The sequence below is a fragment of the Rhyacophila brunnea genome, unplaced genomic scaffold (genome assembly GCF_057557595.1).
Source record: "Rhyacophila brunnea isolate RB1 unplaced genomic scaffold, BYU_Rbru_1.0 scaffold_11, whole genome shotgun sequence".
Lineage (NCBI taxonomy): Eukaryota > Metazoa > Arthropoda > Insecta > Trichoptera > Rhyacophilidae > Rhyacophila > Rhyacophila brunnea.
In genome coordinates, this window is record NW_028232763.1 from 11119098 (window position 1) to 11146773 (window position 27676).

General features: G+C 33.6%; 1 protein-coding gene across 1 annotated transcript in view; it reads left to right on the plus strand.

Annotated features, from left to right (window-relative positions):
* LOC147078360 (tyrosine-protein phosphatase non-receptor type 13-like) overlaps positions 1-27676 on the plus strand; it is a 555499-nt gene that overhangs the window by 77691 nt on the left and 450132 nt on the right. The gene's annotated exons all lie outside the window — the stretch shown is intronic.

A 27676-nucleotide genomic window follows, 5' to 3' on the forward strand; every position in this document is an offset into this window, starting at 1 on the left:
ATACTGACAGAAATGCGGAAAATTATAATGCCAGAGCACAATATTGTAAAAAATATTGAAAGTTTTTTTCGGGAAAAAACAGTAAATAGTAGGTTAGGTAGGTATGAATAGTTAAGTGTCGTTTTTGTTTTTTAAAGTTGTGTATAGTTTACATTAATTTTTTATTCAATTATTTGTATTTGTAAATAAACTATTTTGAAAATTGTAATTGATTAACTTTATGTTGATTATTTGTGTTTTTTGTTATTGTATTATATTGATTAAAATTATTAATTTGTTATTCAATTTTTTTATCAGTAATATTGGCTGATGTGGGTATTTACAATTTTAATAATTTTAAACGCATATATGCATGCATATAATCATGTTTTTTGTTGCATATAAATCCGCTCCCTAATTATGACATAATATTGTAACGTTTATACAATATTTACTGCTGGCTTTGACAGACTTTTGACATTTTCTTTTGTATCATCATCAGCCTGTTTCAATCTCGTGCCGAATGAACGCTTCAAATTCTCTTCAATCTTCTCGGTTCATTGTTTCAAATTATTTATTTTTAACATATTGTGGACATTACAAATTATAAGTTTAAGACGTTCACAACATGAGATGAAACATTATTATAAAGAAGAAAAAAGTAATAAAAGCGATTAAAATGAAAATATAAAAAGACAACATAATATAAACATACAAAAGCAGTGATAGTACTGACAATACAATTATTCATCTATAGAAATTCAAAGAAGTACACCGAGTTTGTGAAGGAGGCCCTATTTTAAGAATTTATAAAATAGCGTTCACCTAAACTCACCCTCTCGCAAGTGGAATGTATCAACACCCGAAGCAATTTGGTTGAACATAGTTATCGCCCTCCCAATTGGCATTACCAGTGGCAGGTTGGTTCTGCACCTTGGGAGAATAAACAACTGATGCTCTCTATTTTTATAGGATAGTTATCAGGGACACACAAGACAGGTCAACACTGTCCAGAAAGGCAGAGTTCTCATTTATACCTGTTTTTCATTGGCATGTGATTACTCCGAACCCTGATACCATAGCGTGGAATTTATGTAGTCTTACTGGATTTTCGTATTCATCCAGCGGCCAACCTGTCTGTGAGATATGTAACTGGCTCATCTGCATGTACGGGCTTTGGCATTCTTCTTTACGTAGCATAGTCTAATTTGTTATATTATTCAATTCCCTTTCTGTCTTTGTGTATGATGCCCAACGGCCAACATCATGGCCCCTCACAAGGGGGGGCTGACACGTCTCTGGCCTGGGGCCCAGCCTCTGGGGGGGGGGGGGGTGGTCGACCTGATAAGTGAGATAAACAAAGATCACAAATTTGCCATAATGGGGAAAAGTCGTATGCGGTGCTATTTTATTAACATTTCAATATGTCGATATTCGACAACTCCATAATTCAATTGGATTTATTCAACAATACAAAAAAAATCGCTAAAAATACACCTAATACCGTTAATTTTACCTAAAACAACATTTAAACAACGATTCTGTAAAGCGTCCCATTGCCTTTAACTCTAGCGATGGGTAGGGGGGCCCACCAAAGATCCTGGCCCGGTGGCCCGTTTCAAGATGTGGGAGCCATGGCCAACATATACCTATCCATACGACGTTGTGTAACTCTTCGTTTAAGAATTTATCTAATATTAAAAGACCAATTTTGACATACATACGTAATATGTATCGACCGAAGGTACTTGATGGAATTTGAATTTAAATTCTAATGGACCCACCTAAATTCTAATGGATCTAACCCATTAGAATACATACGTAAGATTTGTGTGTATCAGAATCAGAGATAGGAGGACGAGAGATCAAACTAAACATATGTGGTTATTTTTTTGCTCTAAATGACCTTCTGATGTTGGCCTCGCAGTTACCTTAATCAATGATTCAGGAGCCGAAATAAATAAATGTTATACCCACATCTACGTGTTATAATGTTCAGCTGAATGAGACTGAGGAAGACAGATGAAAGACACGATTGACAAAAATAATGTGATTCTCAAAGCGAATGCCATGAGTCTCGTGTACAGGTAAATGTCAACGAGTTTACTATATTCAACATGTTATAATAATTAATTCTTCTTCTTTCTGAAATGGTGCCAGGTTGACTCTTCGGTAAAGTATGGCTTCATGAAAGGGTTTGAAAGTGAGGCATTAAAGTCTCATATATTTGACACATTTATAGTGTCATGTAAAACTGCCATAGAAACCAATAATTACGAAGGTTCTTAAGCCACGAAATGTGGCGTTGTCATCTGGTACGTTCACCGTTGATCTTTTCTTGGATAACGAGTTGGGGATACCTGTAATTTTATCCTCTCATACTAGTTACGAGGTACTGTAGTTTGTGGATAGATAGTTTTTGGTATATATGCGGTACACGACACACACCAGTGGCGAAGACTCCATACTAGGCGAATATTTAAAGCCTACCTTCATAAGAAAAATATTTTTTAATTGCATATTGACATATTTATATAGGTACTTAATCACTTCATTATTTTATGTTATATAAAAATAATTTGTTTTTCCAACGAGAGATGTCGTATATGTAGGAATGTATTACAGTATTACACAGTTTACAAAACAACTGCAAAGGCATTAAAAAATATACCAGAGCGCGCCGTAAATAAATAATAAACGCCGCGACGTCTTGACGTAAATAAATCTCCGATTATGTGTGAAATAATTCTGAATTTTTTTCGTATGGACTTTACGTCTCGTAACCTCAGCAAGTCTGCTGATTTGTACGAAATAAGGTAAGCTCCTATCGCAGAGCCTAAAACATTCGCGCATAATAATGTTATCACGACTGCGCACTTTGTCCAAAATCATTAATAATTAGATAATTAAAAAAATATTTTCAACGGCGTTTAATCGAATATTAATAAATAAGTAAGTATAGATTGTTTTTATAAATAAAAATAAATTTTATCTAATGATTTTTGATGGGTATACATGTTTTGAAAAATACGTAATTTAAACACATCGCTCATTTTTATGTCGTCAATGAGTTTTTGAAGTTTCATTGAATTAGTGTGTCGTTGCCATTTACTAGTGTGTTAGTTCATTAGTAGTAAATATCGTACTATTCTCGTAAGTATACCAGTGGGTCTATTCTATACTTATCGAACACTAAATTGATAAATAGTATCAAACTTAGGGTAGGTTTGTATCAAAATATTAGCACTTATTGTAACAATTACACGAAGCTGGTTTTTATTGTTGCAATAAGTGCGATATTTTAACAGCAGCAAGATAGGTGCTGTTAAAATATAGCACTTATTGCAACAATAAAAACCGGCTTCGTGTAATTGTTACAATAAGTGCTAATATTTTGATACAAACCTACCCTAAGTTTGATAATATTTATCACTTTATCACTTTAGCGGTCGATAAGCATAGAATAGACCCACTGATATGTGTGCTCTTTTTATCAGATCTCCACAGTCTACCTCTTTCCAAAAGTCACCCTTCGCCACTGACACACACTCTCTTTTGGTCACATAACCGCATGAATAGCCGTAGGTCAGAAACAATTCTGATATTTCTGATTAATCGAACTGCGTTGAAAATAAAATTATGTTCATTTGGACTTGCAATTCAAATGAATGTTTCACTAAAATATGCTACATTATGTGTTTTCGAATACTGAAAGAGATGGAGCCAAGCCAGATTGATAACATAACTCGGCGACTGAATCTTTTAATGTCCTACGATAAAAATGTGTCGTTTTGTTCACTATTTAGGATAACCATTCAATTAAGTACAGAAGAGGCGATGATTGAGAACGGTGCCCCATTATCTTTTTTCCCGCTTTGGTCCGCTAGTGTCCCATTACCGTCTAGAGTCCATTAAAGAATATACTGTAAAATTCCAAAACACTTTTGCATTCCAGACAGTGACGGTTTTCCTCGAGGTATCCGGAGCGCATGAGTTTCACTAATGGTCGTATGTTTTGCTGCTAAGTGAAAAGTGATAAACAGTTTCCGTTTATTTGATGTTTTATTCATAGAGAATACTCGTGCGTAGGTAATGGAACTTCGCGCCATTACTGTTATCATTTTCGAGCACATATTATTATTATCGCGAAGTGTGTTCGTATATGATACAGCTTTTAGTACTAGGTACTGCGTAATGGATACAAGGGTGACGTCATCGTACCAGGGCGGAAGCTTTTGGCGGGTGTTTATAGTATGCATTCCCATTTGAATTAAGTACCTACATACATTTATTTATATATTATTTAAAATGCGGATGTTTATTACGCTTTATTTACCCATTATCCATTAAGTCTTTTAAGCACACACACATTCATGATAATGTATCTATTTGTTACACCGAATCCCAAAAAAAAAACAATGGTAATATTAGAGGACTTGTTCTGTATTTTTTTATACAACAGTGAAATTATTTTATCTACTTATGTAAATTCATTAGAAATCAAAATGTTACGTACTACGATAAGAACGGCGAGTTGCGTTCTGTTACACTTTCAGTGTCAGCCAGTCGAGGAAATGCCTAACGTCTGGTTCGCGCATAGCAAACCAATGACTTACTAGTAGTTTGCTACGGATTGAATGAGGTGGATACGCCATTTGAACATATTATTATATCTTTCACAAAATCCGGGACTGCGATTTACACAGTATTTGCATAATACATATATAACAATTACATTTATTGATTACCTACGTACCACTGTGGGAGTCATGGTGTTGTGGATGAAGTGGTCGTCAGAAGGAGAGATGAGAAGTCGAGATTTGGTGGTTGCTCCGATGGATGGAGGAGCGAGTTTTATTTGCAGCGTAAACAGTCGGTACAAGAGTATGTTACAGTAGTTATGTTACAATACTTATGATCAGTTCCGAGGTCCGATCTCGGTAGAATGAGATGTTGTGCGGAGCGATTCCGAGAATGAGATTCTAATAGACCGGGAACTTATATTCGAGTGACATGTCCAATGAATTATGATCCGCTATTTATTGATGTACTCACAATCAAAATAATATCTTGAAAAAAATATTAAAGAAATAATAATTATTGTAATTGAGTCAGCTACTATATGGCGTTTGCGTTATCGGATATAGCTGACTATTTGGAAAAATGGATATTATTAAAGAATTTGTAATTTCGCTAATATATTTAATATCGCCGATGCTAACACTAACATTGAGTTGTTTATCACCATAGTTATCATAAAGTCATAATTAAGTTTTTTAATTGTTAGCAAATAGATTCTTCCTGTAACATTCTTTCATTAATAATTTTTGCTATACGACCGACAAATAGTGGCAGGTGCACACTTTAAAAGGTGGTTTTAGAGATATACCATCAACTAGCCACGACATTTTAACAAGAACCAATATCTAATTCAAGTACACAACGAAAAAAAATGGCGCACAACATTTTTTGTTGTTTTATGTATTATTACACAACCTGAGAGTAATAAAAAAAAACAACAATAACATTTCTGCATAGTCTCCGTTTTCGTATCTTACGGTTGGGGAGTCTTTTCAAGCGTCGTAGTTAAATCTCTCCAGCGATCCCTGAATTCCGCTGTCTGTATAACTAAAAGTATTGAGAATCCTGTAGCTTCCTTTACTTGGTCAAACCATCGGGTAGGCAACCGCCCTCTTCCGCGTCGATACTCGATGTTTCCGTTGACGATGAGCCTAATGAGATGTCGAGCCACAAAATCTGCTCTAGCGATTAGTTCTGTTTAAGAAAAATAACAATAAATGGGTTTCGCTTCATACTTAATATATACATATAGTATATAATTTCATTTTCTCATCATATTTACTAACATAAAACGGAAAATATCATGTACCTAATTTAATAACGATAAATGGGGGTTTACAAATGTCCAGAGCGGGTTTTGCGACCCAAATATTGTCAAAATACGTGGGTAAAACAACAACAAACAAAATATTATAAACATTGTTTTATTCTTCGCTTCTGACATGTAATCGATATGTGTCGACATTTATGTTTAGAAATCCGAATATTGATGTAAATTAGGCGGTTTTACATGATATGCTTCCGTTCTATTAATAATAATACACCATATCAAATATCCAAATCACTAATTTATATAATTTTGTATATTTTAAATTTTCATTGTATTTTCGCACATTTTAAATATATCATTATCATGGTTATTTTATGATTTTCGGGGTATTTATTTTGTAGGTAGCAGCTCTCTACCTAGACTATCATGGAAATATAAATTAGGTATATTATATACACCAGCGATAACTCGAACATAATAATATGGTTTATTTTACATTATTTCGTTTACCGTCGCAGATATATAGACTAAAAAGTAAGAAAAGTTCTGATGTGAAAAAAAACTCTTTACATTTAAATTATAGTACCAACAGCATAGCTTGTCACCTTGCAAAATCGAATATCACTGTTTCTTTCCGTTTGCGGATTGTCAGTATGCGGGTACACAAAGCGCTTAACGTCAGCGGATAGCAGAGCCAGTCCAAAAAAAAAAATCTTTCTTAACTTTATTCTTTAAGCACTACGGTGCATGGTTGCAGCATCAGTCCCGTGCGGCTCCGTCTCGGGACGGAATGAGCACTTAAAATCACTTCTTTCAGACACGTTTAAAGCGTCATAGAAAGCGACCATGCATATCCACGGCTGTGCATATATGACGGGTGGTGGTGGAACTTTAACGTCTGCGGATTGTGCGAGATAACATTTTATTTATACAAAATACCAAATAAGATAACTATTTTATGTTTCAACGTCCGTAAAACTTTATGTTCACGATTGGTAGACAGAAAGAATCGTTGATTTTTAGTTTCGCAAAGTGACAAGCTTCGCTACGAGTACTATACTATGCATATTTGCATGATAAGAGATTTGGTTAGGTTACATGTAAATTTTACGTTAAACATTTCATCGTGGCACAGTTCGCCGTGAGATTTCTATCGGAAAGATATGACCGTATACTATACGGTTTCCAATTTAATTAGATTCAATATGAACATTAGTTTAATTTTTATAGCTGATTTTGACAAAATTCATGAATTCAAGAATGAAAACCTAACCTAAACTAAACTAACAAATAATCCAGTATATCGGTTGTTTTCAAAATTTGTTTGCTGCTGGTTTCTTGTAAAGTGTAAACCGACAAGAATCGTGTTTTATTTAGACATGAATTGTATGTCAGCACTATACGACCCAAAGAGGTTGGACAGTCTTTAATATACGGCCATATATTTCCGATACAACATTTCACGGTGAAGTGTGATACGGCGAACTACATACGTACAAGTTTCCGGACACGATTTGGTTAAGGGCAAAAGATTTCAAACAATTGCAGGATTTTTTTTTGCGGAAAGTAAAATTGACTTGACACCCACGGTGGCCGCGCGGCTTAAGCGTTGGACTATAACGCCGTGGATCCCAGGTTCGAATCCTGGGTCTGGCAAGTACACATATTGTTTTTCAATTTGTGTGTGAGTCAGGGTATGGACCTAATAGGTTGAGCAAGTGACTGACATCCATTTCTCGTAAAAACAAAATCTGTTAATACAAACCTCTACTCTGTGGATGGGAATGGGACAACTGGACGCCAGGACAATTGGACGCCGCACTGTCGTAGACACGTAAACAGAACGTATACTTTGAATTTTAATCAGTTTCTATCTACTACTTAGTAGTTTTAATTAATTTTACCCTTAACATAATGTTTTTTATTGCGGATTGCGAATTACCATGCCTAAGGCTTTATATAAAATAAAAAACTCTTTTTTCGTTGGAACTTAAACATACGTACGATTAAATTATTATTTACGTGTGCATATTTAAATTCTCACGAACTATTAAATCATAATATAATAATTTAAATTTAAATAATAATATTAAATATTTTTTTTAAAAAACGTATAAGTGCCTTACGTCTATTTATTTTCGAATTGCGTGGCGTCCAGTTGTCTCGGCGCCAAATCGTCCTAGACCCCTGTGGAGGCCCATATGATCTTATTGGGATCGGACATGGTCGGAAAAAAAATTGACTTAACATTTATAGATAACAAGTTTTGTTAACTTTTCATCTTGTACAGTTTTTATTTTTAGATTGTAATCATGTAATTTTATGCGGGTCGACTGTTTTAATAATAAATATGTGGACAAAACAAACCTTTCTATATTTTCATAGTAGGCTTTATTTGATGTTTATCGAATTGAATTTCAGAAATAATAATAAACGCTCGGTTTTTATTTATTTGGCAAATAAAGAAAGCGTAAAATCGTTCGCATTCGACCTCGATTTTTTCCCACATTATACCTCGTGGGACCTTTGTCACGTGACGGGCGTAATGAAAATCTCTGTGAAAACATTCGACGCTGGAAAAACGTACGATAGCGTTTCCGATCGCAGTGGCCGTTAAAAGCGGACGAGTTCTTTCTCTTTGCCTGGTAGATTCTCAACATCGGAGATTTAGCAATATTAAAACCATTAAAATGCAGTGGCGAAGGGTGACTTTTGGAAAGAGGTAGGCTGTGAAGATCTGATAAAAAGAACACACTTGTCAGGTATACTTACGAGAAATAAGAAGATAATACGATATTACTACTAATGAATAGGATAATGACAACAACACACTAATTTAATAAAACTTCAAAAACTCATTGACGACATAAAATTAAGCGATCAGTTTAAATTACATATTTTTTCAAAACATTATACATATCAAAAATCATTAGATAAAAGTTCTTTTTATTTGTAAAAACAGTCTATATTTATTAATATTCGATTAAACACCATAGAATTTTATTAATTGAATTGAATTGAATTAACATAATTGAAAAATAGCGTTTATTAAAATATTAATGAGAAAACATGGTATACATACACTGTATCTATAATTTTAATTATACTTTAGGAAACATCAGGGAGATTTTATGCTAACCTGATACTCAGTGCCTACGTTAACATAATATGTATATTTAAATTAATAAAATAATACTGCATATTATGCCAATGAATAAAATTGGTAGCAAAACCAACATCGCTTTGATTTATGTAGAGAATTTTATAGAACGAGATCGTATAATGTTATCAAAGACTTGATGTATCATGAAAATCTACCCGTGCGTTGAAATTTTTTCTGTTTGCCTGGTAATGATTTTATATTATACATGAGAAAGTAGATAAAACCATATATTCTCATGCATTTTATGATAAACCTATAACCTGATTCGTAGAATATCATCGTAAAAGACAATCGATTCCTAAGGCGAGTACACAGTAGAGATGACAATATTATCATTGTCAACTTAACTTGACTCACACATTAAGGCCACGCGTTGAAATAACCACAAGACGTTGCATTCTGATTCCCCTATACCTTGCTTTTCCACCAGCACCAGCCACGTCTCCAAACTGTGACATAAGGAACATTAGACGCCTTTCAAAATTCAAACTTGTAGCAACTGTCTCTCATACTTCCTGCATGGGGGGTCTGTGCGGAGTATAGTGGGTTAAAATGCAACGATCAGACATTATAGTGGACGCACGTATCTATAGTCTAAGGCAGTGCTCCGCAACCCTTTCTCAGCCACGGCACACTGCAGGTCTTCCCAGAATTCCGCGGCACACCACACGTAAAACAATTTGCCAGAATATTCGGCGCCCCCCTTACCTATCGATAGGGTTAAATACAGTTTGATACTTTAAAATAACGTTTTTTCAAATGATGTTCGATGTAAAATTAATCGTATTGATTCTATGTTTAGCTAATTTTTGTATTTATTAATACATCCACTTGAATTACGGTTAGTTGTCGTTTTAACAATAATTATATATTGAGTATTGATACAATAATAACAAATTGTATGTGCTAAAATAGTAACGTTAGAGAAGTAAAACAGAGCCGCAGGCGACTTTTTTTGCTATTAGAGAAAACATGTAATTTGTGTTTATCTCACTTATCTGCTTGACCTATCTGCTTGACCTCCCACGCCGCCCCCCCTGACCTTGGGCCCCACAATACCTACATATTCCCATATATTTATATTAGCAATAGTTTAACTAATTAATATGATACCTGAGTTTGTTTCAATGAACGTAAAAGTTTTTAGTTTTACTTAGTTTGGTAGCCTTGTCAAAAATACGAGGATATTCTTTATTAACCGAAATCCAGAAAATAGCATAAGCGCTTCTATAGAATTTTCAGCATTGGTTGCAAAAGGGTTTCGAATCCAGTCTTATCGATTGGATGAAAATAATGATGAAATTTCTTTTAAAGCAAAGTTAAATGTTTTGGAGACGGATCCAAAATTAATTGCTTGTTTTCATTGGTGGTCTGGCAGGTCCTATGGTACATTTGTAGAGATAATTGTCTTAAATCCTTCTAATTTGTCAGATCACGTCAATATATTTTCATTCTGACCTTGCATTGTTTTATTAAGTTTATTCAGGTGCTCAAATTTATTTATTACCAGCCATGTACGCAATTTTGGCTACCAAGTAATTATTGTATAATATCCAAAATCATTTGTGTTTTTTAAGCAATACTCTGCGGCACACCTAGCATTGTCTCGTGGCACACCGGTTGCGAAGCACTGGTCTAAGGGACGCACAGCCTCGCACATCTCGGAATAAAGCAATACAAATAAACAATGCGAGTGCGAGAGCCTTATTACAAATAATATAAACAATGTTCTCAAAAATGTATTATCATAATTATGATAAATATTTTATGAGGCTGTCAATTGTTTTTCTATTGTTTAGGTACTCGACTTAAGTATCTGACGATTGAAGAATAGTCCTTTTTGTAGTGTTTTTTCGAAGTAGGTACTGCTCATCACAATCCGTTCCCCCACTGTCTCGAACAGCTTTGAAAGCCGCAATTTAAATTTTTGAGTTTGAGACGTTGACAACTGTTTTACGATGTGTAATCATCATCAAAGCTTTGTGTATCAAAACTATGTACAAAATACTTGGTGTCTATTATTATTTCAGTAAAATCAAATTAATTCAGAACCCCAGCTGTGAAATTGTACGTCGCGTATTTCCCGCGCATTCAGATTATTTACCATCCGTTTGTAACGGACGTTTCATCCCCTCTGGGCAATAGCTGCATCCCTGTTGACGTGACGTCATATCCGGTAGCTGCATTATTGTTCCACCACGTGGAATACTTAGACATACATAATATATGTTTTCATTCCCACAGTGTTACCCAAAGATATATTGCTTTGATTTCAAAACTATACTTGAGTGTAGCCGATGAAATTCCCGATGTGTATATTTGATTACTTTTACGTGTAACACGTATTTAATAATAACGTCGAAGCTTTGCAAAATATATTCACGAAGGTAAGGATACACATTAAACAAAGTTAATTAACTATTCTGAATTTTATTAATGTTCTATAAATTCTATAAACTCGCATTATGGGCATTATAGGATATCATGACGAGCTTATCGAATTAACTTTCATGTATACCTACTTAGAATTCAGAGTACGTAAATATTCAGTCATTTTAAAATCATATTTGCCCCGTAAATATTAATCTATTAATATAAGTATATTTCTATAAATTATATTGAATATTAATGAATTGTAAAAAAATATATCTGGTAAATGATGTCTGCCCCTCGATGGTGTAGTATGTAGAATAGTCGTCTCTGAAGTCGTGGGTGAGAATTCTAATTCGCGTCTGGCAAAATACAAATATGTAATGCAAAACGTTATTTTTAAAAAAATTCACTAAAATTGCAATCTTCAATGGAAGGTTTACCATTTATACACTTTACCAAGTACACGATAAAATTATGCCTGCGTTGTCGAAAGGATAATTTTAAAAAGTGCCATAGTCACTGACATCTGATTTACTAAAAATTACTTTTCGATTGTATTAAAATATTATGCGTGATCGTGCAATGTTGATTTTTAAGTTGAAAAAAGATTGGGCATCATACATCTTTTCTAAAGTGTACAGATTATTTAGATTTAGACCTATCTCCCAAATATACTCCAAATTCTTTATTTTTGACCGTGAACATAAGCGACTTTTCAAATCCGTTGTACGTGTTGAAGAAAAGTTTGGGTTGTAATAATAATTAAAAATATTAAGAAATACATAAACTTGTTAATTTATGTTTTTTATTGTGAAGAAAAAAGATTCAGCACAAAATTGTCATACAACACTTGTGAAAGGAATTGTGATTGATTTTTCTTATCAACGTCTGAAACAGTCGCCATCTTTGATTCAAAACGTCACACACACCATCTATCACGATTTTAAGCAAAGCACCTGATAAGTCGTGATTGAAGACATAATGAATGTTTTCCAGGTAGCTATTCAAATTATTCATTCAAAATCCCACGATTAATTGCGATTGAGGCCTTTTTTATTCTATTAAAGTGATGACTGACAGTTAAATGAGTAAAATATTCATTATTAAGGTTTGGCCACACTGAACAGGTTGTGGAAACGGGAAAACACCTGTGTTTCCGTTTTTTCATGCAACATATTTGTTGATATGGATAACACCACAATACTATCTACGTCTTAGTTCCGTTACAGAGTAGTGAACGTGTTACGTGGCCCACACTCCATATCACTGCAATGCACGTGTTGCAGGATTCAGCGGAAACATTTTTTTCCGTTTCTTTATTTCTTCCCGGTGTGTTCAGAGCCATAAATACGTAGGTTTACAATTATTTTAGAAAAATACATTAGTTATAAGGTAATAAGAATATTGTAATAAGAATTGGAAAAACTCAAACATACATTTTTTTTATACATAACACAACGTCCATATTTGAAATTAAACTTTAGCTGCATATTCTTTGGTAATCTCGTCGTGATTTTAAACTAGCCTTCAGCAACCTTTTCAGACTTAAGGGGGATTCTATATGCCAACGGAGAACCTATCGGAAAAATACGAAGCTTGCAATTTGAGAATTCTTTTTGATAATTTACAATGTTAACTGTATAATAAATATGAATCTGAAAACATTAAAAAGATTTTATTTTTAATCAAAGACAATTGTAAAAAAAATATGAATTTGTCACATATTTGGTACATAGGTTACGTTATTATTACATTATTTTATGGTTATATTTATTATTAAAATTTAGTTTATTAAGTTTTCAATTTTTTATCGTTTAGATTTTTGACTAATTCATATTTAATTATTTTTTATATCTATTTTAAAAAAACATCGATTTTTAGAAAAAATATAAATGTGTATAACTTGAAATCCTTTTTATTTATATCAAATAGAGCTTAAATATTGGGACCATACCTAAAATAAATAAGAATCGAATTAAAACATGTAGATAATCATCGGTTAGTCAACAATAAAACTTATTCATTTTAAAGCTCATTGCAGAAATTGTGCATAATCACAAATGTATTATATTGTAATTCCACAATTTTATTTAAATCTGTAGTTGGTATGGTACTATATTGATGTCTATTGGATTTGAAAACTTCACTAATAATTTTGATTTCTAAGTTTATATCCAACTTTATCTACAGTTTTGTAACATATACATTTTTTTCAATCATGTTATTCATAAAACATGATATCATTGAAATAATTCGACGTACGGGCCGAATGTTATGTTAGTTTGATCAATATTTATGGTCTGCATTTATTTAAATTGTTCTTATTGACATTGCAAAATTCCTTCGAAAGCTTACACTACTTTACTATTTCTTTCATCTGTTGAATGAGTTACCTTTACGGAAAACGTCTTTTGGCGGGAATTGAGTTTAAATCATCATCATCAGCCTGAATCTATCCACTGCTGGATGAAGGGCTCTTCAAGCTGCTTCCACTCTCGGTCCAGTGCATTGCGTTGCCACGTACTTCTGCAGAACTTTATCATTTCATCGATCCAGCGGCCTCTAGGTCTACCTTGCGGACGTTTTGTACTTCTTGGATACCACTGAATGACTAGATTTTTTCAACGATTGTCTCTTCTTCGAGCTATGTGTCCAGCCCATCTCCATTTAAGGCTTTTAATAAACTCTATTACATCGCATACCCTTGTCTACTTATTCACTCATTCCTCTTTTTGTCCTTTCGCGTTATGCCCAGCATGCACCTCTCCATACCACGTCGTGCTACTCTAAGTTTCCGGATCTTTATTTTACTTAGGGTCCAATTTCCATTTCACACGCATATGTGATCACGGGAAGCACACACTGGTTGAACACTTTGCGCTTTAGGCACAGTGGAAGGTCACTTTTCACACATCAGGTCACACACAAGACATTATTCAGGCGGCCAAAAGCACTCCAGCCTAGCTTTGCTCTGCGAACAATTTCATCAAATATACATCCATCTATAGACACTTGTTGTTCCAGATAGATGTAGCTTTTCACCTGTTCGAGCTGAGTGCCATTGATGAGGATCTCTTTTTGGCTCGCAAAGCAGTTGAACAGGACTTTCGTCTTTGTTAGGTACATTTATTTTCAAACCTACTTCGTTGCTTACTTTAGCGAGTTCCTGCATTCTGCTTTGGAGGTCTCCTGAGTCTTGCGAGAAAATTACTATGTCATCGGCAAAGCGTAGATGACTCAGGTATTCTCCATTTATGGGGATCCCTTTGTCATTCCAGTCAAGTTGCCTGAATAAAATAATAATAAGAGTTTAAATACGGGACATAAATAAATATGTAACAGAACAGTAAAATACGGTAATAAGTGTATTGCATTTTGGTACAATATCGATGTGAAAACTTAAAAGAATATTTATAAAAGTAACAAAGTTCGTAACGACATATTTTCCGAATGTTCGCATGTGTTTATTTAAAATTCCCACAACGTATCGTATGGTTTTATATTTGAGTTCACATGTTTTAGCAAGCACGGTTAGTCAAATGTTTGTTTACTATGTAAATTGTTTCTGTCGGAATCGGAATTTCCACCTGTGGTCTGGCCGGTTTTGATTTAAACCGATTTACCTATTGATTCGCGGCAGCCGATTGATCCTCTGGCCACCAGATAATATGGTTACCAAAGTTGAACGGAAATAACATATCTGACGCAGTGACGGACTGGTATTCCGAAAAAACTAAATTACGTAGGTATCTTATTAAATATTTAAAACACGTGCGCTATTTATTTTACATACATAATTATGTTCTTAATCAGACCTATTTACCAGTGTAATTCAAAGGAAATTCTCAATTTAATTAATTTATAATTAACTATTTCTTTTATTCATCGAATAATTCACAAGATTTAAGAATGTACCATTCTAATTATGGAACATACATAATTTTGAAAAACAAATCGATTGCCAAAGTAGCTTGATTTCGAAGAGCGCTGATGAGCAGGTATTAAAAAGGCCAATAGTTAAAATTTGTCGCAGTAGTACGTCGCCTTGTAGCATAAAGGATAAATGCGCGGACGGGGCGTAAACCCAAGAGATCCAGAGCTCGATCCCTGCCGGGGTGGCTTACTTTTTTCAAAAAAGATTTTTTTATTGGTTATAATATATTTTCTCAGAAGTGTTTTTCAAAATTATGTATGTTCATTAATTAATTTAGTTGAGAATGTACTATTTGAAACAGAAAAAAATCAGTCTTTATAGTAAAGGTATTCTGTTATATGGAATAAGTATACAATTTTGTGTTTTATTTTAATTAATACACCAGATAGATATATCACATGACGTGGCGCCTTGGCCAAATACTGTAATATTGTACATATTATTTCATATTACTGAACCAATAAATACATATTTTAGTAATTATCCAGGAATCCTGGCTACCTGATGGGATTCTACCCGTAAGTCGTCATTAGCAGATAAAATACCTCCTCATAACTGAGGACAGCGGTTACGTAAGCTTTTCCATGGTCATATTCCACTCAAGATACTCGGAGATTCGTTCTTTTGTTGAATTAACCGATACCAATTTCCGCTACTGTTTTTCATACTTCTACCGAGAGTTTCCATTGTCAAAGGGTTGTGAATCCTAAGAGGCATAAATAATAGAAGTACGAAAATAATCATCATATTCACATAAACGATTAAATTAACGATCTCGATAATACTTGGACAAACAAAACCTATTCGGTACATTATAGGCACGCCACTGTGTTACAATGGTTTGACCTTTTTGAATTAATTGCATTAAGGGTTTACACGACAAGTGTGAATACTGCCAATTTTCTAGAAACCGCACTGGTCCTTTTAATTGAATTTTAACTTTCTCTTATTATTATAACCCTTTTAAAAAAGGTTCACCATTTTAAATATTATTTTATTATAATAGCGTATTTTCATTAATTGAACTGGCGATTACGAGGTAGAACTCCGTTATAATGGTTTTCTTCATTGTATATTTGAGTCGATTGTATGGATAGCATTATACCCCGTATACACGTGCATGGATTTACTGTTGACAGTAAGTATTATCGCGGCCATAACAAAAAAAATGTACGGGTAAACATGTATTATCCTGCAGTTGCAAGCTTGCATGCACGAATCAAAAAAGTACGGAAGCATCTGAATTTTCATGCGACAGTAGAGATTTTTTTGATCTGCGCCTGCGCAGTAAAACGATAGTGGCAAACCTGCCCACAAAAAACGAACTATACTCATTTTGAGGTTAACCGAGTTTCACTATCTGTCAAATAGTAACATAAAATGAAAACATACCGTCAAGTGATACATAACTTTCGAAAGGTAGACCTAGTGATCATTTAAACAGCATCCATTTAAAATTACAAAAATATTAGATACATAATTCAAAAATTAAAATATTACTTACCATAAATATTTGGCCCAGAATGAAAATAGCGTACAGTAACTACGATTATAAGGTCAACCATATTATTTGCGTAGGCGAATGATTATGGAGAATATTTTGGGGGTGGAGACACCCTTAAAAATGTTAGATTAACTCAGAGTAAAAATCGTTAAAACAAAAATTGGTGCTTTATTTTACGTATAAGAAAATCGTTATCCCTAAATACTCAAAATTTGATACTTCAGTAGTATAATTAAGTAATTAACTATTTCTCTGTAATGAAAGCTTCCCAGAAGCTTAATCGATGTAATAATAGCTTTCGACGTGAAATAGTCCTTCATATAACCTTGGACACACGAAAAGCTTTCCACGTGTTGTCACTTTTGAAACAAACAACCTAAAAATATTATATTGTAATGGATATTTTACAGAATTCAAAATATTATGTGGACAGAAATTTAAATTATGTTTTTATATGGCTGGCGACATATTAATTATAATAAATTGCCGAATTGTTTCGTGTGTCGATATATTTCACTTGCATGAGGTGATTAAAGGTGGATGATGTATTATAAAGGCAGGGTAAAATTAGATACTTTCCTTGTACTGACATAATATTTACGTCGTAGTGTATTTATTCACATAGTCTATATATATGTAAGTATATATATAATATTTTTACTTCTGCACATAAGATCCGGTGTATCGTATATCTAAAAAGAACGTTTTTTGGATAACATAATTTAATATTTTTCAGCATCTTCATGTTTTTGGTTTTACGAATTTCAGGTTTCTGTAATGCATAGGCTCAAAATGAGAATTGGCACTGAAAGGAAAGATTAATAAACAAATAAATACTTCTCATTTATCGCAAAATAGCACACAAGATACATTGATTCTGAGGTAGGTACTCTACACATATCCAGTATGCAATTAAAAGTTACAAATCACATTGGTTCTGGCCATGTATAACCAGAAGTATTAGACATTCCTAATTAATACATCATAGTAGGCATGTTCAACTTTAAATAGGCTGTCGTCTACTACCACCTTCCATCAACATTCTTCAATTTAGACAATCATATCATATTTGACTGCGCATACTGAGGGATTACAAATTAAACAACAGTCGACTTTCATCGCCACAAAGAAATGCTCAATATTTCTCATACGTCGTGAACATAGTAAATTTTGTTCTTCATTTGGGCACTCATTGCACTCATAATCAAACCATCATACTGCGAAAATTGCAAACTGCGCGACGGTAAACTACGCCTCAGTTACACAATCTCTTTCTCCCAGACTTGTGATAGTTCGTGATTACGAATCAAGTGATGCGAGGTCACGCAAGGCTCCTCCTTATTATTTTGAAATATAAATAGTAATGGTTAATGCTCTTCTTCTTCAAAACTACAATTGAATGTACACTTTTTTCGTTTTCATGACTCAATTTTTATAAGCTTATGGTGCTGTCATTATGACGTCCCAAGTTTCAAACTTTTCAAGTTAATAAGGGTTAATAAACAATACGTAATATGATATCACCAAAATATATAAAAGGGCCACGCACATATCGCATTTGACTATTATTATTAATTCTTTGTAACGCGTATATTTTGTCCGCAGTAAATGTACTTGCATTTCTGTTGAATAAACTGTAATGTTTTAACTTTTGTGATAGCTAATTGTTTCCCGTTCGTCTTCTCGCCATCTAGTCTAAATACATCATTAAAGGTAAATTACCTTCAAGATGACGTTCTTTAAGGCCATGCATTAGTTGAGGCACGGTCTAAAAAGATCGTTGCTAGGCGATGCGCGGATTGCGGGTGGCGGGTGAAAATGACGCCTGTCAAACGAAATATTATTTGTCATATAAATCCAACATACGTCCATTTTATGTTCTGTTTATTGTTCTATTAGTAACAATAATAATATATTCATTGACATGTTTTCTTTTTAAAGTAAATGGGTAACGTTTTTAGTCATCTTTACACGATTTTAGAATTAATTGACCCGTCACCATCACGCAGCAAAGTGACGTGTTCCTGGGTCAACATTCTCTCACTGAATGGCAGCGAGTCCAAAATTTCGTCGCGCGTACAGTTGAAAATTATTTGGCGTTTCACTGATGCGTCACCTTAAACGTAACATACTCGTATGTGAATACTACTCAGGAGTTGCACAGAAGTCTAGGTTTTGGTAAAGAGACGAAGGAATAACACCATCATACCACATCAGGTTCCTGTCAATCCAAGTCACCTGGTTCCTTTGCCTTCTTCCCCGAGGAACATGACAGTGCGATCGACTAAAATTCATCTCGCGATTGACACGCCTGCACTGTAGTACTTAATTTAATTTTCTAGTTTTTGTTTTTAAAATAAAAATAAAAAAATTAAAGAAAAAATATAACAAATTATTAGCGTCACTTCAAAATAAATACGTTTTATCTACTGACACAAAAAACAAAATCTGTTTTTCGCATTTTTTCTACCATTATTGTGCTGCTCTCAGACGTCAATCAGGTGTTTATTTTCCAACCCACGGAGAATTTTGCTGTCAATGTTAAAAGCTATTTGACACTTCTTCTATCTTATCCGCTCCTGGTACACGACTTAGACATGAAACTTGTGATTTTCATTTTTTCCCTCCCGACTGTTTTTCAATATTCTGATTTTATCGGATGGGCACTCTATTAATAATACACCTGTTTACTTCACCATTGTCAATCAACACTTGAAAATGTGAGCATTGCCCAATAGCAATATTTAAAAGATATTTCTTTCGTATTTTTATAGTAGGTTGTATGTACATATCGTATTTATTTATATACGTCGTACATGGCGTTAGGAACATTGTCTCGAGAATGAGTTTTATTTTTATTTATAATGTTATTTAATATATTATGAATATACAGACTTATTCTGTGACAAAGTTACTAGTATTTTTAAACCTTTCTTTTTTTCAAAATGTCATCCTGCCATCGATAATAATCGAATTAATTTTTAAATATTTTTTACTTTACTGAAAAAAACACATCTTTTAATGAAAATTGCAGTTTTAAATTTAAAAAAATACAGTTATCAGCCATATACGTATATGCGCGCATCCCCCGACGTTGAGATATGGCTTGGGCCCTGGATGGTCGAAATAATTGAGATGGCTGGACTGTGCCACGGGTTATATAGGAATGGTCGGCCATACCAACGGGCAAACGTCGGCGCTGGCGCTGGTTCATCCAGGATGGGAAGGATGTAGTCAAAACCTATCAAGAGTTGTCATGGCATACCTACATAATAACGATTATTAAAACTAATAATGCCAAAAAACTGCCGACACGTTTCTTATAATATTTTTTTCCGTTAGAATACTTACTAATTGGTTTGTTCTTAGGAATTTTCTGAAAATGTATGTATCCATTGTCTCACATTGTGGGCTTGGAAAAACGTATATTCTACCTACTATAATTTATATAAAAACATATTCTCTAAATATTATATGAATTTTATATTACTTACTTTCGTACAAATATGGAAAAAATAGGCAGAATTTCTTGTTTTTTATTACCGAAATATAGATGATACGTACGATAATTATAAATAATTTTATCCGGGATTGCAATCCCTGGCAAGTAGTTGATTGTGTTTATTTGCGTGTTACTTTAATTAATGGCCTACGTAAAGTAAAATACATTCCTAATTAAGGTAATTTTTGTTTCAGGTAAGAGATCCGACAGTATTATCATCTCAGTACACGATACAACCAATACCACATCAAACTAAGTAAGTATTCAAGTGGTTTATTATTATTGTATGACTGCATGCCATTGTTCGGTTAAGTATCTATTTTCTTTAATTATCATGAAAAATATACAGATGTACGTGAACCTAAAGAATAATAACTAACTAACGACTCTAGCGTGATGGCTAACATAATATATCTACTATCAAAGCTGGGAGACCGCGAGATAGGTGACTTTGTTGGATACATTAATGCTGATATATCCGGAGTGCGGAGTGTGGGTGTCAGGACAATGGCTTCAGTTTTATTTGGTGTGATTGGCAGTTTAAATAATTTACATTACCTACATATCAAGGCTTCGCCAACAGCAGTGTCAATTTCCGCCTTGCTTTTGGCTTCTACCACCAGCAGCGCATCATCTGCGTATGCGATGATACTGCAGTCAGTTCGAAGCGGGATCTTGAACAGTTCATCAAAGAGGATGTTCCAAAGAAAGGGCCCGAGGACAGAGCCAAAAAATAAGTACTTCGGTGAAGAACGGTTTATATTTATATAAAATTATTACAGATTTCGTATAGTCGATTGGATTGGAACTGTCATTACTCGTGAGCTCAGGTGAGTGGCAAGTGACGATATTTCATTTTCACCCCATCTCGCTCATCGATCGGTTTACTTATCCATTACATGAAACCATTCTGTTAGAGGTGCCATGTACCCTTTTCAGAAACGGCTCACCGCCAAAACATATTTTCTCAACAGGTAGCATTATTATATAAATCTTAAAGGTAATCAAATGTATGTAGATAAACATAAAATATAGAATAATATTAACCTAAGCTAAATTGCAGCTAACGACCAATAAGATCACTAACTAGCAGCCAGTTTCGGTCATCATATCATCACATCACATCACATCACATCATATTATATATTTTTTTCCGTTTAGTTTTTACTAATGAAAATTAAATATATAATTATTTATAAAGATTTATGGAAATCGTTTTTTTTGCAACTTTGTTATGTTGTCACTGAGCTTTTACAAGCTACGATGTGACAAATTTGTCAACATGCAGCCCTATGTTATAACTTGTGATATGAAGTCACCCGACGACATGACGCAATTGTGACGTAAGCCAATATACGCTCTAGGCAAGCCGCCCAACGCACACTGCTCACCATAGATATTATTATGCTGAAACACCTATTTGTGTATGGGGACAATGAATAACGCCAGTGTTTGAGTAGCGTTAATTTCTCGAATGCTATTATCACTCCGTAGTACGTCACAATGATGTCATATGACGTCATGTCGACCGGGCGACTTCAACTCGCAAGTTACAACATAAGGCCCATAGTCGTCTTTATATTGTCTATTTATTTATGAATACTGAAAATTTCTAAAATTACCACAAAGAGTAGTGGATTCAAACCTCCATTCTATAGGAATCTCAGATATTGTTAAGCATATATTATTTTCGCGTTTCTCTAGTTCAAGATTAGAAATTACAATATTATGATTTATTTATACCTTTCACTTTGTTATAGAAATGCGTAGATTGCGATGCGATTCCAACATCATGTCATTGCAATGCAAAAGATTTGTTGAAAAGTAAATAAACTTAAATTATAATTGATTTAAGTTTTCTACTGTTCAATATGCGTATTTTTTGCCACCCTGATTACAGTTTTTGGCATATTCAGACACTATGCAGATTCACCGATAGACGCGCGTCTCATTTCAAACCAAGGCGAGACGAATAAAAGTGTCATGCAGACGCTCGCTTGTTTCTTGAATGCTCTCGATTGAGTTGTCGAATATGAATAATCTTAATTTATTATTACTATTATTATCATTTAACCGAATACAATGTTCTACATTGCCTGTATTAATTACCATAGTTGATAATAATAAAAACTTGTCAATATTAGTTCAAATATTCCACGTCTCATGTGTATGAAAATAATGACAAAGTTATTTGAATCTTAACTAGATCGTTCATTGTTTGACAACTGCCAGTGTATGTATAGTTATTATAACTATGAGTTGTACAATAATAAGTATTCTGAATGTCAACTTCTATTCTCATTCTGAGTCTTCAAACTTAAATAGATTCTGAAACTTTCTACAGACGTGATTTCAAATATACCATATTATATACACTAAACAAAAGCGGGTTTGGCAACACAGCTGTATGATATATTATGACATAATTATTGAATTGATTATTTGATATAAATACACACATAATTAAAGAGTTGTCAAAATATAAAAGACAATTAATTATTTTTAAACTTAAATTACAACACTAAATCCACCGGCTACAAAAATCGTCAACTTTTATGACGTGTACCACACTTTATTGAATAATAATATTTTCACGATGAATTTTGTTCATTTCCAGTATTTTACAAAAAATACCATTTTGCCTTTTTATAATACAGTCGCACTCGGTTATTACGATCACGGATATAGCGAGATCTCGGATGTAACGAGGAAACATTCGTTGACATTTAAGTTTATGATTTTCTCCATACATTTATTCACTTTTATAACGAGCTACTTATCGGTTATACCGAGCTAAAATATGGTCAAAAATTTTCCTAAAACTGTTAATGTGTCGATCATTTAAAAACATTTCGACCCTAAGTAATAAAATCCGCCGCCGGAATCGGATTACATTTATGACACTATTTTAAGTACCTACCTAATTGGTGTTTTCGCCGACAATATTGAAAAAGTATACACGCATATGGTTGAATTTGCATGTAAAAAATTTAACGTTTGTGAAGTCACTAGGTACCTACCAGCGTTCATTACAATAAACAACTTCTTTTGTAGTTTATGAATGCCATGCTTGTTTAGAGGAAAAAGTCTTATTGTGTATTTTTGTTTGAATTGCGACTTTTTGTGTTATGTGACCACTCATTTAAAAATACCTATTCTAAGAACATTAATTGTACGGCTGTATTATGATACCACAGAATTTACATGACGCAACCACATCCTGCGGGAATGTTCTAAAATGTGTACGGAAAGGGAAGAGTTGCTCAAGTCGGTCCAACCAGCTGTTGGACCCTTCGGACCGTCCGACCTGGTCGCCAGAAATGCGAATTTTTTGCATTTAGAAAATTTGCGATGTTATACTGCCAACGTCTAGATCTCTTCACTTAGAATGTTCGGCAGTTTTGTATTAGCTTTTGTTACTTACTAATTTTTAATATTGCGTCTACGTGCTCATCGTTCCCTTGGGTACTCTTAACTTAAAGTCATGTAAGTTCATTTTAAATTCATTCAAGGAACATTTGAGTGCATGGTGACCTCAGTCTTGGGTAACTGCTCCGTAGACATTCCCAGTCATTAAAAAAATGATGCTTCACATCCAAACGTAGGGTCCCGTGATATGCCCGATTAAGATCGAGTGTGATGCGGAGCAGATGTGGTTTGGTGGGGCTACTTCAATGTACATAATAATATGATAATTAGGGCCCGGATTTGTATGCAACAAAAAACATGGTTATATGCATGCACGTATGCACTTAAAATCAACAAAATATGCACTAAAATCGAAGAAATATGTAGTTAAAAATTGACATTTTTTGTGGGAAAAAATTGTAAATACCCACTTTACCCAATATTACTGACAAAAAATCGAATAACTAGTTAATAATTTTTCAACATAATACGATATCAGAACAAAAAACACAAACAAAGAATATAAAGTTAATCAATTACAATTTTCAAGATAGTTTTTTCACAAGTATCTACAAATAATTGAATAATAAATGCAATGTAAACCAAACATAACTTAAAAAACAAAAACGACACACGTAACTATTCCTAAATACTATTTTCTGTTTTTTTGCCTGAAAAAAATTACATTATTTTTGTTCAGTATTATCAATATTAATTATGCTCTGGCATTAAATTTTTCCGCATAGGTATCTGTCAGTATTTTGTTTATATGCGGAAAATTACCTCCCAACGTCCACTTGGGAAAACTTGAAATAATAGTGCCCGAGTTGACTTCACTTTGTCCACTGATAAATCTACAGCTCGGAGATGGCATTAAAATGCAAGTGCATCTAAACTATCTTTCTTCCTAAATTAGTTATATTTCGATAAAATAATTTAAAAAAAAACTAAAATTATACATTCAAAAGCTCTAAAATATGCATTTATTTATGAAATATGCACTAATATCTCAAATATGCTCTAACGTCTCAAATATGCATTTATATGCACAATAAAATTTTATTTTTGTGTGTCTTTCAAAACAGATTTCTGTGCAACTCTCATAGCTGTGCATACACTCTAACAAAACATGCACTAGCATATAAATCCGGGCCCTAATAATAATCCATAGTTCAGATGTTAATAAATTAATTACTTAATATGAAAACTTTTTAACACTATATCAAGCCAATAAAAGTCCAATGGCAGCAGTGTAGTTAGTAATGGGAGTGAAACAAAAACACCTAGGCTTTGAGAGAATCATATAAATATATTGTGACCACACCGGATATCGAACCTCGAGCCCCTGGATGAAAGGCCATCGCCTTACGCACTTGAATACGAGGGCCATTTTTATAATAGTTATGTTTCGGGTATTTTGAAATATGTATTTTCGATTAATTATATATTTATAACAACACTTACCTAATTTATTTTACAACCATGCTTCCCTTAATTTAATATACCTAAATATAAGAATTTTAGTTCTAATTTTGAACAGGTGGTCGACAATAATGTGAATGTTCCTAAAAGTCTTAAAATATGATCGGCGGTAAATCGTTTCCAAAACTTTGCGACAATAGTTTCTCTTTACCTAGAATTCGTGGTGTAAAGTTCACCGCGAGCTTCCCAATCTGGGGGGCGTGGACAGAGCTTTCAAAACTAAGTTTCCCCACGTTAACCGGCCTGGGACAATAAAGGTCTTTCGCAGAAAGGCGATTTATGGTCGATTGAGCTTCCGTGTCTTGGGGACAGTGCCAACTATGCACGAGTACCCAGTCGAATACCGTAACCCGTGTAAAGTGATCTGTGTTTTTGATTATTGTATCATCTAAAATACTAATAAAATACTGCGTAATATTTATTACTCTCAACTTCTCAATTAAAACATTGTTTTTTTATACAAGCTTATTTTGATTCTGCATATGAAAGTGTAGCTTAAAAAAGCTTAGGGAGACTTACGATTAAATAAGCTGTAAGTCAATTTATAGCAACCATCGCCACTGCACTTGTCAAAACTTGAAAAAGGATTTGAACATAATTTTACGTTCAATCAGTCTGACAATACGTATGAAATGGATGTCAGCCACTTGCTCAACCTATTAGGTCCATACTCTGACTCATACACAAATTGAAAAACGACAATATGTGTATCGTAGTATATTCTTGGGTTTTCACCGTGTCTCCTTCTTCCTTCTTTACTCGACGTTTCATTCAGCCAAAGAAATAAAATAAGCCAAACAAGTCATCGAAAAAATTGCATTTTATTAAAGCTAATAATTTAAGTAGGTACATCATTTGAAAACACCTCAGATATATACCTAATAGAAAAATATCTCAGACTCGAAGTCGCATCCATTGGATTCTGATCAATGTGCTTTATCAATTTAGCTGTCTAAGTCTTACCCAATTTCGACGAAATTATCCAGTATTCATAAAACTGAAGCGCCTCACAAATTGCGTTAATATTGGCAATTTTTATGGTTTAATTAAATAAAGATACCAATAATAGGTCGAATAAAAAAATTGTTCACTATTTCAATTTAGTTAGTTCAGCCATTATAAATTATGCTATTTTAGAAGCCGTATGATAATATTCCCAAATAGAGTTCGACCTGAAATATAATACCGTACAATAACACTTACCTAGCATGCAATTTTAATTAAATAATAAATCATTCCGTACTACACTTCAAATATAACCGCGCATTATGTAAAATAAAACTGGCATCGAAATTCGAGAAACTTCTAAAACTTTATCTGAACAGGTTCTGCAGTTAATTGCATACTTGCTCTGGTGCAGTGAATACTTGCATAATGTTTTTGGCTTATAATAACCTCTATTTAATTATCATAGTTATGTACTGCATTTGTTTATTTTATATTTCAAAGTCACATGCTCTGGTTATGTCGTTATTTTCGTTTTGAATAACGAAAACATGATCGCCATTATTGACGGAATTCTCACAGTTAATGTGAATTTTAAAACACTTCAGATATATTAAAAAGGTAACCGGACAAAACAGCACACGACAAAACAGAACAGTGACAAAACAGAAGAGCCAGGGAAAAAATGAAACATAAATTTTTGTGGAATCTATTTAGGTTAGGTTAGGTCATTATTTCGTTGTACTTAGTCACACAATAATTTTGAACATATTATATTGATAAAGATGAGATATCCTAAGCTTGCCGGCAAAGTACCGTTTATTTGAGGTTTTCTGGCCATTAGGAATGCAAAAATTAGATATATAATTTGATTTATTGTGGCGTATTGAAAATCTGCTATTAAAAATATATCAACATAATAGAGACAGGACAATTTCAATATTAAATTTATATTTTTCCTGAAAGGTCATAGTTATATTTATCGTTGTTTTGTCTTGTCACTGTTCTAATTTGTCATGTTCTGTTTTGTCATGGAACCATTAAAAAATCTTTGAAAAAACTCTCGTACCTTGTCTCAAACGGCAACAGTCGATTGCCAAAAATTAACGTAATTTGATAAGCCCTTTAGTTTTATAAAATACTTCGTAATTAGATAGGACGCACGTGCACAATTGCTAAAGCACATTGGCGCGAATTCAGTGGAAACGGGCTATTACAACGTTTTTATTAGCTCGCAATCTTGTTTGTCCGGTGGTTGTTTGTCCAGTACAAATCTTGAAATCGATTTTTAACTAACTTCCCGACTAGCTAGACATTTGAAACTTTTAGAATATATCAGAACACGATGCCAATGCATTCTTTTAATACGTTTAGCCATCTTTAAGCAGAATTGAATTCATTTTCAGTTAATTCTGTTTTGTATGGAAAGTTATTTCAGAAAAATCCGTAAAAAGTAAAACACTATTATTGGTTGCTAAAGGGATACGTGCGTTACTATGGAAATCAAAATGACATTTCAGTATTCTATATTTGTT